Raw genomic sequence first — 10,529 nt, forward strand, 5'->3', positions numbered from 1 at the left:
TTTTATTTTTTCTTCACCATATGTTTGATTTTTATAGCATGTGTAATTATAAAAATGTATAAAAACAACTTAACTTATTCAATTTTTCTTAAAATAGACTTATGAAATGTTTTTTTTACCCTCAGAAATTCTGTTGTGTATTTAATTTTTTCTGGTTATCAAATGTGTCACGATCATTAGATGGAGTGCCCATTAACTTCAGTAGAGGGCACTCCACTCATCAACCACCAGATGTCACTTGGACACTAGCACCTCTCATACTGTTGCACCACACCCGAACTACATTCCCCAAGAGACACTGCATCACAATCACCTTGCCACACCTGCACCTCATTCATCAGCCAATTTCCTTGCCACACCTGAACCTCATTTACACACACATAAAAGCAGCACAATCACTCTCATTCACTGCGAAGTCTTGTTTAGCCTGTCTAGCATTTCTAAGCGGTTTCCCTTGGGTTAGTTTTTTTTTCCCCCGTGTCTGATCTTGGATTGTGTTACCGACTCTGATTCTCTGCTGCCTGACCTGATCTCCGTTTGTTACCGTTAATGATTCTGGATATCCCTAACACACCTGACGCCGTTCCTGATTTCTGCCTGTATGACCATTCTCTTAATAAAGTTCTGCACATGGATCCGAACGCCTCTGACTCCCTGTTACAAAATGAAGGTATAAATCATTCATTTAGATTTTCTTTTAAATATTGAAAATAAATGTTTTGGTAAATAAAGGGCATTTACTATTAAAAATAAAACCTTTTAATGTTAAGCAGGAGATGCTTTAAAGTGCGAGGTTTCCCCGGTAACAGCTGTAAACAAAGCAGTGCTGAACTCACAAACGCTGCTTTATCAGGCGTATAACATAAAAGTCTTCCTTCAGTAATACAGTGATATAAATACACCTGTGTCTCGTTTTGATATTTAAACATATAAATGTGAGGAATTATTATTATTATTATTATTAAACTTGCAGTACGTGCTCATGTTTATTCAACAAAACCTTTTGGAAAATCATTTAGTTTTAAAATCGTGGCGAGTCTCCAAAAATAAATGTATGGGAAACACATCCCGCATCTCAACCACCTGAGCCCAAGTTCAGTCTACTCATCACCTTAACTTTAAAGCTGTGGTAGAGAACTTTTGACGCTCTAGCGGTTAATAAACAGAACTGCTTGTGTCCTGCGTAAGAACATCGTAGCCGGAACTACTTCTCTCTGTTTATGTCTATGAAGAATCACAAAGGTACTGGGTTCCTCCGCCGCGGTACCCCCGCAGCAATCTAAAATAGTCCGAATATAAACACTTATTATAGGTGCACCCTAGTGATTCAGGACAAGCCAAAAACACTGTTTGGAAAATGGATTCATGGTGTACTCGCTTATTATATACATTTTTCTACATTTTGAACACAAAGTTACGGACCGCAGCTCTGATTGGTTGTTTTTTACTGGGAGCGATGGAGTTTCTGCAAATGGCAATAGGACACTGGGAGGAGCCAGAGGAGCTTGATTTTTACACAGATTATCTGTCTCATATTCTACTGTCAGGACATAATGACACGTTTAATAAATATGTAAAAAATATTTTTTTTACAAAAGTTCGTCAAACAATAACGAAGGATCGTAAAATTAATAGTAGAAAACACTCTTAAGCGCTAAGATTCGTTATCAGGAAACCCGGCCCAGAACTTTACACACAGGCAAACACGGCATGTGTAACGCAGGAAAGCGCGTTCCTAGTAAAGTAGTGTAGTTACCGATATGCGTTACTTTACTTCATTACCCCAAAAAAGTAATATAGTTACTGTAATCCGTTACTTTGTAACTCGTTACCCCCCAACACTGGTTCCCCATTACCACTCTAAACTGTGTTTGGACTCTCAGTGATTGCAAAGTCTTGTTTAAATAATTGATGCTGTGCTCCATTCTCTTTAATAAACCACTGCATATGGATCCGAACGTCTCTGACTCCACGTTACACAATTAAATACAGAACACTTTATTTGTAACGGGGAGCGATTTAAAGGCATATTGAGCTGCATGTCAGCAAAAACAGCACTTATAAACAAATATATAGATGATTAAATAACTCTCTAAAAATATATATATATATATAACTATTATATAACTATATAAAACTATTCATAGAGAATATAAACAAACATGTAAATATTTTAATACAGTAGATAAAATTCAGGGCAGGCAGGAAAAGTGTAAACAAATGTGTGTGTGTGTGTGTGAGAGAGAAAGCGAGAGATACGCACTTTGAAACAGCTCCTCTTAGAAATTGCTAGTAAATGTATAAATGATTACACTTCGGCGTGCACACCATACTATCGATACGCATGTGTTTTGACCTGCATTTAATACACATAAAGAGCGATGAATCCCGCGGAGCTGAACAACACTGAACTGCATCAGAGAGACTCGAACCTGTGACGCCATGAATCTTCCGCCCCCTCCCTCTCTCTCTCTCTCTCTCTCTCTCTCTCTCCTCCCTCCATCCCTCTCTCTCTGCTTCATTAGAGATCATGTCAGGATGGGAGGATGATGAAGATGATGGCTCTCCGGGTTTCTCTCCGTGAGCTGCGGGCTCATCTTCTTCTTCATCACTGAAGACTGATAGAGAGGATGAAGAGCGAGTGACTGAATGAACGCGCTGTCTGGTACGTGTCGCATTTACTCCTTCATCACTGTAATCACAGTTTCTCCGTGTTTCTGAGGAGGACTGTAACTGAATGATGGCTTACATAAGACAAGCGTTCGGTAATCTAAGAATCCTCTTCCTCCTCATCATCATCGTCATCATCGTCTTCCTCGTGGAGGAGCAACAGTGATGAAGATCGTGGCTTCAGTAAAATATTTACGAGCTTCTCTCTTCTCGACATATGTGTTGTTCCTGTGTGTGGATCTGGCACCCGTGGGCTTCTGGATCCGCACCGTCTCCATGGAAACCTTAAAAACCCCGTGTACGCGATCCTTCTCTCTCTCCCCCCCTACCCCCCCCTCTCTCTCTCAGTCTCTCCCCCCCCCCTCTCTCTCTCCCTCTCTCTCTCCCTCCCCCCCCCCCCTCTCAGTCTCCCCCCCCTCTCTCGTGGGTTAATCGGTCCGGTTCTTCCTCAGACGGTTTAGTTCCAGGCTCAGGCTGTGATTGTGCCAGTGTTGTGTAACAGTCATGTAAGTTCTCATCCTCACGAAGCATCACAGAGAGCTCCAATCTTCCTCCTCTCAGCGCTTCTTGTGAAGTTGAGTGAAGCTCGTCCTTCTTTCTCTCCAGCAGATCCTCAGAATGGGGGCCTGCATGTAAACCCTTTTATTTAATTGAGCATCACGCTGTCTCCTACAGCAAATGATGCTTCGTGTGAATGAATCGTATGAATTCTGTTAACAACCAGTGAAAGATCATAAACTTAAACATCAATCATCAGGCTTTAAAAGTGTAAAATCATTAACAAATCACAAAAAAAAGCCATGAGTAAACACACCTTTATTTATATAGCGCTTTAAACAAAATACATTGCGTCAAAGCACTGAACAACATTCATTAGAATCAGAATCAGAATCAGAATGAGCTTTATTGCCAGGTATGTTTACACATACGAGGAATTTGTTTTCGTGACAGAAGCTCCGCAGTACAACAGAATGACAGCGACAGAACATAAAACACAATATACAAATTGACAATTGTAGGCAGGTATATTTACAAAATGGAGTTATGTATGTACATGTATATTATGTGCAAAATTTAAGTGTATACTAAGTATGTGTGTTAGATAAATAAGTGTATGTGTATATAAATATAAAGTGTAGTGTGTTCGCAGTTAGGAAAACAGTGTCTCAATAATGCAAAAGGATAGTTAAAGGCAGTTCATCATTGAATTCAGTGATGTCATCTCTGTCCAGTTTAAATAGTGTCTGTGCATTTATTTGCAATCAAGTCAATGATATCGCTGTAGATGAAGTGACCCCAACTAAGCAAGCCAGAGGCGACAGCGGCAAGGAACCGAAACTCCATCGGTGACAGAATGGAGAAAAAAACCTTGGGAGAAACCAGACCCAGTTGGGGTCAGTTCTCCTCTGACCAGACGAAACCAGTAGTTCAATTCCAGACTGCAGCAAAGTCAGATTGTGCAGAAGAATCATCTGTTTCCTGTGGTCTTGTCCTGGTGCTCCTCTGAGACAAGGTCTTTACAGGGGATCTGTATCTGGGGCTCTAGTTGTCCTGGTCTCCTGGTCTACTCTTTATAAGTAATAAGCAATATTTTAAAATCTATACGATGTTTGATAGGGAGCCAGTGCAGTGTGGACAGGACCGGGCTAATATGGTCCTACTTCCTGGTTCTAGTAAGAACTCTTGCTGCTGCATTTTGGACTAGCTGTAGTTTGTTTACCAAGCGTGCAGAACAACCACCCAATAAAGCATTACAATAATCTAACCTTGAAGTCATAAATGCATGGATTAACATTTCTGCATTTGACATTGAGAGCATAGGCCGTAATTTAGATATATTTTTGAGATGGAAAAATGCAGTTTTACAAATGCTAGAAACGTGGCTTTCTAAGGAAAGATTGCGATCAAGTAGCACACTTAGGTTCCTAACTGATGACGAAGAATTGACAGAGCAACCATCAAGTCTTAGACAGTGTTCTAGGTTATTACAAGCAGAGTTTTTAGGTCCTATAATTAACAACTCTGTTTTTTCAGAATTTAGCAGTAAGAAATTACTCGTCATCCAGTTTTTTATATCGACTATGCATTCCATTAGTTTTTCAAATTGGTGTGTTTCACCGGGCTGCGAGGAAATATAGAGCTGAGTATCATCAGCATAACAGTGAAAGCTAACACCATGTTTCCTGATGATATCTCCCAAGGGTAACATATAAAGCGTGAAGAGTAGCGGCCCTAGTACTGAGCCTTGAGGTACTCCATACTGCACTTGTGATCGATATGATACATCTTCATTCACTGCTACGAACTGATCAGAAAAGGGAGATTCGAGATTGGTGTATAATGTACTAGTTCATAGGGGTCAAGTTGTGGTTTATGTGGTTATGTAACACATTGCCTTAATTAGAAATGATCATAAACTGGAACACTGAGTGATAATAAAGAGATTTCCACTATTTTAACACATGACAAATATAATGCTGCAAATAAGAATTTTCTTGTTCTAGTCTTGTTTCAGATTTTTTATTTATTTATTTATTTTTTGCATTTATTTTACGTTATCGCTTCAATTAAGAAAATGCACCTGCCAATGAGACAAGAATCTATATATATATATATATATATATATATATATATACAAAAACAAGTAATTATTCTCAAGTAAATGTATCTTGCTTTAAGAAGACAAAACAAAACATTTTTGCTGCTGCTGCTATTAAAACATTTAGTGCACACTGCTAATAGTGATTAGTGGTGAAAGAAAATAAGTTAAAGTATATGTGTGAAAACTAACCTGGAAAGAGGCGTAAGGATTAGGTAATGCTTTCAGTGAATTATTAGATTTATGATAAACTAACCCAGAAATGCACAGTATGTTGTCATTTTTCATATAGTAACAGCGAAAAGTACATGTATAATATTGTTAGAATATCAAGCGTGGTGTTGTTCTTCTAGATTATTTGTAGCAAAACATTATGATCTGAAATGATTAGTTTCTGTCCCTGACCCAGAAGAGGCTTTGACAGACTCGTTATGAACGGCGCAATCTGGAGTTTCAGACTCAAAGGTTCCTCGCTGCAGATTTAATGACATGCATGAGCTGCTAATTAAATGAATGTCTATTTGAGAAGCATGTCCTCTGCTGGTTATGATCATAGACTGTACATTAGATCGTCACGCCCTCGCCAGCGTCCGCAGAGCGTCAGAGAGTCTCTTGACCCGAACGCTTCTGGAACGCTGCAGAACGCTGCCACTTCACTTCGGCTCACTGTGAGCGCTGACGGACCGAGCCGTGTGTTGCCATGGTGACAGTGGCTCATGTTTCCCAGCGAGAGACAGAAAAACTCCCTGCTCCAGCAAACACAGCAGACATGCTCAGACTCTTCAGGTCAGCAGGATTTCACGAAACAAGAGAAACCGGAAACTGTGTGTGAAACAGGTCTGACTCCGGTTCCAGCAGAGCAGCAGAAATACACTCTTACGTAGTAACTTTGTCTTGTTTTCTAGTTTAAATATCTAAACATTCTTGAATCAATATGAATTGACATGACAAGTAAAATGATTTATACTAGAGAACAAGACAAAGTTACTACGTTTTTATGCAGTCTTTGAACTTTCATATTTGAAAATCAACCTCAGTTATGTTTGACTTTAGGCCAGAGTAAATTATTTTTGTGTGTCAGTTTCTCTCACTCTCACTCTCTCACTCACACACACACACACACACACTCGCACACACTCTCTCTCTCACACACACACTCGCACACACTCTCACTCTCTCACTCACACACACACACACACACACACACTCTCACTCTCTCACTCACACACACTCTCTCTCTCACTCACACACACTCGCAAACACTCTCTCTCTCACACACACACACACACACTTGCACACACTCTCACTCTCTCACTCGCACACACACTCTCTCTCTCACACACACACACACACACACACTCGCACACACTCTCACTCTCTCACTCGCACACACACTCTCTCTCTCACACACACTCGCACACACTCTCACTCTCTCACTCGCACACACTCTCACTCTCTCTTACACACACACACACACACACTCTTACAGACACACACTCTGACTCTCTCTCACTTTCACACACACACACACACACACACACTCGCACACACTCTCACTCTCTCTCTCTCTCACACACACACACAAACACACACACTCGCACACACTCTCACTCTCTCACTCACACACACACACACACACTCGCACACACTCTCACTCTCTCTCTCTCACACACACACACACACACACACTCGCACACACTCTCACTCTCTCTCTCTCTCACACACACACAAACACACACTCGCACACACTCTCACTCTCTCACTCTCACACACACACACACTCGCACACACTCTCACTCTCTCTCTCTCACACACACACACACACACACACACACTCGCACACACTCTCACTCTCTCTCTCTCACACACACACACACACACACACACACACTCGCACACACTCTCACTCTCTCTCTCTCACACACACACACACACACACACACACTCGCACACACTCTCACTCTCTCTCTCTCACACACAAACACACACATTCTCATTGAGATCAGAATTATTATTGTCTTCAATCTAACTGGCCATTTGTCATAATTGCTTTTTAGATTAACTCATAAACGAATTGCATTATATGTATATGTACATTATATATAGTATTGCATATTTTATGTAATATTGTTGAAGATCTTGAAGTCAGGTGTAGATGTTGTGAAACTGTTACAGTCGAGGATGACATGCACGTTCTTCTAAATTAGAACAATGAAACGATGATGTCATCTGAAACGGTCTGATTTGATGATGGTCTTGTGACGATGTGGAGTGTGTTTTAAAGGCCATGTGATGAAACCCTCAGATATTGTGAGCAGCGTTTGTCAATCATCTCAAGATTTGCTCTTGTTGTTTTTTGTGTTTTATTTCCTCGCGCCGCCCACAGATCTCCTCCAGCCCACCATGATGCTGGTTCTGCACCAAAAGCCCAGCGAGGTTGAAGAAATATGAAATATTTAAGGCAGCATGTGCTCACAGTGACCTACTGAAGGACAGCGGGCTGTTAATCAATGCCAGAAATACAGGGTCCAGAGACTGCGCGGTGACGGACACAGCTCGCTCTTGTTCTCGTGGTGAGAAACGTGCGCTCGACTGGTGTTTGCAGTGTTTGTGCTGAGTCAGGCGGTGTGTGAATTACCCAGCATCCCTCAGACGCACGAGGCTCAGGTGAGCTGCTGTGTGTTCTGGTGTGTGTGTGTGTTTACACAGTGTTTACGGCTGTGTTCAGCAAACACCTGTGAGACCAGAGCTCTGCGTTCAGCTCACAGGAAGCCCTTCCTTCTTCTTCAGGTCTTTGAGAGAGAGTGAACTGCACTGCAAAAAAGTATTGTCTTGTTAAAATGACTTGAGATATTATGTCTTGTTTAATGTAAAAAAGAGCAAAATTATCTGCTAATGGGGTGAGAAAAATCATCTTGTTTAGCCTTTGACTTAAGCTTATTTTTCTTACCCCATGGACAGATCTTTTTTTGCTTGTTTTAAACAAAAACTAACATTTTAGTTTTTTTTTTAAACAAGCAAAAAACAACATAATATCTCATTTTATTTGACAAATAAATGCATCTAGATATTCATACCAGAAAATAAGTATTTTACGGTATTATTTTTATTTAGGCTTTCTTTCTTCTGATGATGTTGGTAACCAAACAGTGGATAGTTTCTATTGAGTACTCTTTCTTCATCCAGTCAGTGATTGTAAGTCAGTGGTTCCACACGTTCTGTGACTGTGGTTTGATTGAGTTCAGTGCTGCTGTAGATCTACTGTATGAACTGTGTTGTGGTCCTGTGATCAGACTCGTGAAGCTGCGGATCTGAGCACTGGTTTGGGTTGGTTTAAAGGTGCCATCTGTAATGTTTGGCAAAAAAAATCAAGTCATACTCCACATTCCATACCAGATGGGGGCAGTATGCCTCAATAAAGTGAATTGGTCTACTCTAGAGTAACAAACTAGAAACGGCATAGTCTCTATGCTCCGCCCCTACCTTCACAACAACACTACAGCCGTAGCCGAAGCCTGACTGTGCGTTCACACCGCCGGCGTCGAGAGCATCAAACATCGCTCTTGCCGCTCTGCTCACGACGCTGCAGAAAGATTTGTGAGCGCAAAGCAAACAAACTTGTTGATCTTGTGCAGACTAACCACAAGGAGTTATAACCTCATTAAATATTGTTGTGGACGAAATATTAGGATCTTTACTTAAAATGAACAATCTCAGACACTTTGGTCCACGTATCACTTTTAATTTATTTTTTATGTCCCCTAGTGTTCTGGTGAGTGACAGTGTTCTGGTAAAGACAGTGTTTGAGTGTTCTAGTGTTCCAGTGAGTGACAGTTTTCCAGTGTTCTAGCGTTCCGGTGAGTGATAGTTTTCCAACTTTCTAGTAATAGACAGTGTTTGGGTGTTCTAGTGTTGCAGTGAGTGACAGTTTTCCAGTGTTCTAGTAATAGACAGTGTTTGGGTGTTCTAGTGTTCCGGTGAGTGACAGTTTTCCAGTGTTCTAGTAATAGACAGTGTTTGGGTGTTCTAGTGTTCTGGTGAGTGACAGTTTTCCAGTGTTCTAGTAATAGACAGTGTTTGGGTGTTCTAGTGTTCCGGTGAGTGACAGTTTTCCAGTGTTCTAGTAATAGACAGTGTTTGGGTGTTCTAGTGTTCCGGTGAGTGACAGTTTTCCAGTGTTCTAGTAATAGACAGTGTTTGGGTGTTCCGGTGTTCTGGCGAGTGACAGTGTTCCAGTGTTCTAGTAATAGACAGTGTTCCAGTGTTCTAGTGTTGCAGTGAGTGACAGTTTTCCAGTGTTCTAGTAATAGACAGTGTTTGGGTGTTCTAGTGTTCTGGTGAGTGACAGTTTTCCAGTGTTCTAGTAATAGACAGTGTTTGGGTGTTCTAGTGTTCCGGTGAGTGACAGTTTTCCAGTGTTCTAGTAATAGACAGTGTTTGGGTGTTCTAGTGTTCTGGTGAGTGACAGTGTTCCAGTGTTCTAGTAAGACAGTGTTTGAGTGTTCTAGTGTTCCGGTGAGTGACAGTTTTCCAGTGTTCTAGTAATAGACAGTGTTTGGGTGTTCTAGTGTTCTGGTGAGTGACAGTGTTCCAGTGTTCTAGTAATAGACAGTGTTTGGGTGTTCTAGTGTTCTGGTGAGTGACAGTGTTCCAGTGTTCTAGTAATAGACAGTGTTTGAGTGTTCCGGTGTTCTGGCGAGTGACAGTGTTCCAGTGTTCTAGTAATAGACAGTGTTTGGGTGTTCTAGTGTTCTGGTGAGTGACAGTGTTCCAGTGTTGTAGTAATAGACAGTGTTTGAGTGTTCTAGTGTTCCAGTGAGTGACAGTGTTCCAGTGTTCTAGTAATAGACAGTGTTTGAGTGTTCTAGTGTTCCGGTGAGTGACAGTGTTCCAGTGTTCTAGTAATAGACAGTGTTTGAGTGTTCTAGTGTTCTGGTGAGTGACAGTGTTCCAGTGTTCTAGTAATAGACAGTGTTTGGGTGTTCTAGTGTTCTGGTGAGTGACAGTGTTCCAGTGTTCTAGTAATAGACAGTGTTTGGGTGTTCTAGTGTTCTGGTGAGTGACAGTGTTCCAGTGTTCTAGTAATAGACAGTGTTTGGGTGTTCTAGTGTTCTGGTGAGTGACAGTGTTCCAGTGTTCTAGTAATAGACAGTGTTTGAGTGTTCTAGTGTTCTGGTGAGTGACAGTGTTCCAGTGTTCTAGTAATAGACAGTGTTTGGGTGTTCTAGTGTTCTGGTGAGTGACAGTGTTCCAGTGTTCT

At 41.2% G+C, this 10,529-nt stretch overlaps 1 protein-coding gene across 1 annotated transcript in view; it reads left to right on the forward strand.

Moving 5' to 3' along the window:
* Positions 1–2,362: 2,362 nt before the first annotated feature.
* The window catches only part of LOC113086321 (G protein-activated inward rectifier potassium channel 2-like), a 29,760-nt gene continuing 21,593 nt past the window's right edge, over positions 2,363–10,529 (forward strand). Inside the window, exon 1 of the mRNA XM_026255406.1 lies at positions 2,363–2,665. The gene's annotated coding sequence lies outside the window, so the exon portion shown is untranslated. The remainder of the gene's footprint in view (positions 2,666–10,529) is intronic.

The sequence above is a fragment of the Carassius auratus genome, unplaced genomic scaffold (genome assembly GCF_003368295.1).
Source record: "Carassius auratus strain Wakin unplaced genomic scaffold, ASM336829v1 scaf_tig00043118, whole genome shotgun sequence".
Lineage (NCBI taxonomy): Eukaryota > Metazoa > Chordata > Actinopteri > Cypriniformes > Cyprinidae > Carassius > Carassius auratus.